The following is a 4,096-nucleotide window of genomic DNA, read 5'->3' on the forward strand; positions in this document are numbered from 1 at the left end:
AGAAACGACCTCACGGAGATGAATTGACACCGAGGCTGCAACCCTGGGCTCAGGCCTTGGAGCAACTGTGAGGGCGGCACCCGACCGAGCGCTCTGTCCTGTTGTCCACAAGGTCACTGTGGGCCAGAACTGACTCAATGGCACCTGACAACAACAATAACAACAAGTATTTCCTGGAGCAGACAACATCGTCTTTCTCCTGTGGGCTGCTGATATTTTGCAGTGACAGCTGAGAGTCTCACACGTACCCTGCGCTCCCACCACGGTTCCTTTCTCGTATTAAGGCAAGGTGAACTAAGTCCCCAAGGCCCCAGTTTTGACTTCCCGACACATCTCACTGCAAGGCCATTTAGGAAAGGATTGCCTGTAGTGACATCTCCCTGCTTCCCAATCTGCCCCCTGACTTTCACAAAGCGGAAGGCATTTGGCTCTGTGTTTTCAAGCAACTGAAGCCCTGACGGGGTTTAGAAAAAGAAAACATCAGCTCATTTCGCTCCTTCCGCTTCCTCATTCTTTCCAAGCCAGCAGCGCCTGCCGCCACTACAGCGGTTCTCAACCTGTGGGTCGCGACCCCTTTGGGGGCCGAACGACCCGATTCAAAACAGTGGCAAAATGACAGTGATGAAGTAGCAACGGAAATAATTGTATGGTCGGGGAGTCACCACCACATGAGGTATGAAAGGGTCTCGGCATGAAGATGGTTGAACCCCGGCTCTACTATCTTTACGACGGTGCTTTGAACAGGAACATTGGCAAGCAAACGCCTGACCATATGCACGTGAGCAAATCATGCGCTGCACCACTGCATGCAGTGTCGGTTGCTAACCATAAGGTGTACGATGCATTAGACAAGACGGGTGAGTGCAACTTGTCATAACTCAAATATGTTGCAAGACCAGGACAACCTGTACTAACAGAACAATTCTTTAATTGTGGGTTTCATGTTGAACCGTTTTCAAAATGTTTGATTTGTTTGTTTACACCTGGATTTTGATACAATGTAAGTATCTTTGCTTTCATATTTTAAAGTCACATTTACAGCTAAATGGTAACTGTTCACTTCGTTCTTCTTCATCTTGTTTGAGAACTGATTGTTTCATGGCCTTATTTTCTTCCATGATTTCCGGATAGTTTGGGGGTGATGTAAATGCTGTTTATTGTTTCACAGTTTATACTTGCTGTATTAATGGAATTCTTCTTGTGAAAATTAAGGATTTTAGCACCATTTTATTTTCTTTCTAACCATTGTTTCATTCTCTTCCTCAGTTTTTTGTTAATAAGTGCTGTACTTTTATTTATTTTTTTATTAATCACTTTATTGGGAGCTCTTACAGATATTATAACAATCCATATTTCAATTAGATCAAGCATTGTACAATCAATTTCTCCCACTATCAGTTTCAAAACGTTTTCTTTCTTCTTGAACTCTTTGATATCAGTTCTCCTCCCTCCCCTTGAATCTTATTATTATATTATGTATGATTAATATTATTATATATATTTGCCATAAAGTGCTATAATTTTATATACAATTATTATTTACTTTATAAAGTGACATTGCCAAAGATAATATTTGCTTTGGTACATGATTTTATAACTTAGTTTAAAATAACTATTTAACCTTATCTGTGTTTTAACTGACTTCTGCTTTCATTCATAATGAAAACTTCTTACAGAGTTCTACCAATACTCTTGTTTTAGCTTCATTTTTTCATCTGAGAGAATGGATATTTATGTAACTTTATCAAACACAACATAGTGATCCATTATAGAAATCTTCACGTGTTGCAATATTGTTCTGTTAAGGCACCTCACAAATTAAAATTAAATGGCTGTGACATTCTTAAATTATGCCCATTTTTTTGCTTCCCAATTTATGTCACAATTGTAGCATCTGCTGTTTTCTGATACTTACTTTTCCAGAGGAGAAGTCTGACACTGGCCAGTCTAAGAATTGATTTCTTCTTTTCCCTTTTGCATTAATGGTTGTACTTTTATTATTGCTTTGGTGTTGTAATTCCCCCTCCTACTCCCTACATTTTGTCAGGAACATGTAAAGCATGTCTACTACATAAGGACAAGAACATAGGACTTGCTATGTATTAGGCTCTGCTCTAGGCAATCAGTAAGCACTTATCACATCTTCATCCCCATAAAACCTTGCAAGATTGATACGACAAATATTCTCATGGAGCTCAAACACATCTCCATCGAGTAGATTCCTACTCATAACCCCCTATACGACAGAGTCGTACGGCCTCTGTGGATTTCCAAGTCTGTGTGTTTTTATCGAAGCAAAATGCCTCATCTTTCTCCTGCCAAGCAGTTGATGGGTTTGAACTGCTGGACTTGCGCTTAGCAACCCAACATGTAACCAGTTATTCCATCAGGGCTCCTCTCAAGAAGATAGGTACTTAAGTTACTCTACACGGAGGCCGCAGAGAACAAGTAATTTGCCCAAGAGCACATTGCTAACAAGTGGTGAAACTAGAATCTCAGATGAGAGTCTCCAATATCAGATTCTGTGTTTAATCACTGTGCTATGCTGAACCATCTAAAAGGACTCTTCAATAAAAGCCCCAAATTCATTGGAGGGACTCTAGATGGATTAAGCCCCCAGCGACTCTCCTTGGACCCATCGCCAGAGGTGAGCATAGTTCTGCTATCAGGCAGAGTGCTTTGGAAAGTGGATTATGACCAGTGTAGTTAGCTTAAAGTTTAGCACCTTGTCATTTGATATCCCTTTCCACTTATTTAAAATTTCTTCTAGTTTTTAAATATTTTGTACTTATTATTGTTTTTAAATGCCATTTCTAGCTTTTTTTTCCTGCTTTCCTTTCTATTGTGGGTTTCTCTGTTTTATTTTGTATATTTTTCTATATATGAAATCAAGGATAGGTAAGTCTGCAGAGACATTAATGGTATTAATGGCATCTACAGGTGTGGCAGGAGAGCCTGGGGGCGGGGGTGGGGTGGGGTGGGAAACCGGGAGCTAATAGCAATGAGTATAAGAAAGAAGAAAAGGTTCTAAAATTGATTGTGGTGATGATGTCACAACTTTTTTTTTAATATGATGGAACTATTGAATGATATGCTATGTGAATTACAGGTCAATAAAAACAGTTAAAACTAGTGAAGTTTGCTACAATAAATGTCAAAATTTCTTAATTTAAAGTAAATAACTAAATAAATAAGTGCTCTCCTTAAAAGAAAATGGAAAATATATATTATGAAAATATATTCATGGACACCAAAACAAATTAGGACTAGCTTGTTATATTTGAACAGAATTGAGTCTGGGGCACTAAGGAGGAAAAGAATCCCCATGAATTCTGCTAAAATCAAAACAAGAATAAACATCAAATTTATGGTAAAACTTAGATAAAAGAGTGGTGAAATTATTCATGTTTTATGAAAAGTTGGTGAACCTATTGGTGCTTTATAAAAAGAGTGTCCCAAAGAAATCAGGAATTCAAAAATAGCTCCTTTAAAATTTTTACTTATTATTATTTTCAAATTTAACAGTATTAAGACTATACTTTCAGGGATCATTTCTCTAGTTGGTGACTAGAGAAGTTTCTCTAATCGTGTAGAGCACCGAAACCCACGAGGAGGAGGTGCGGTGTTCTCTCCTGAGTGTGAAGCTGGCTTCTGGTGTTGCTTCTGGTGCAGCTGCCGTTTGTCATTGATGATCGTTCTTCGTTGCCTTTGTGTGGAGTGAGAGCGAGAGAATGCAGTCTGAGTGGTTATTGGGGAAAAAAAATTAACAGTATTTTTGCATAACATTCACATACCATTCAATTCAATGGTTTAAACAGGCTAAAAATAGTTTTACCATCGTCACACAATCAATTTTAGAACATTTTCTTTCTCGTACTCATTATTGTTAGCTCCCCAATTCCTCCCAACTCCCCTGCCATAACCCTAAGGAATGATCAATCCAGTTACTGTTTCTCTAGACTTATCTATTCTGGATTTCATAAAAAGAAAAATATACCAAAATAATCCAACAAGAGTAACAAAATAAACAGAGAAAAACTTCAATAGAAAAAACCCCCCAGAAAATACTAAAAACTAGAACAAATTTAAAATGAAT

The 4,096-nt window shown here is 38.1% G+C and overlaps 1 non-coding gene across 1 annotated transcript; it reads left to right on the top strand.

Moving 5' to 3' along the window:
• The first annotated feature begins 3,529 nt into the window (after positions 1-3,529).
• LOC142423504 (small nucleolar RNA U3) lies at positions 3,530-3,747 on the top strand. Its single transcript, XR_012779139.1, has one exon. It is a non-coding gene; the product is annotated as a small nucleolar RNA U3 (small nucleolar RNA).
• The last annotated feature ends 349 nt before the right edge of the window (positions 3,748-4,096 follow it).

The sequence above is a fragment of the Tenrec ecaudatus genome, chromosome 12, assembly GCF_050624435.1.
Source record: "Tenrec ecaudatus isolate mTenEca1 chromosome 12, mTenEca1.hap1, whole genome shotgun sequence".
Classification (NCBI taxonomy): Eukaryota; Metazoa; Chordata; class Mammalia; order Afrosoricida; family Tenrecidae; genus Tenrec; species Tenrec ecaudatus.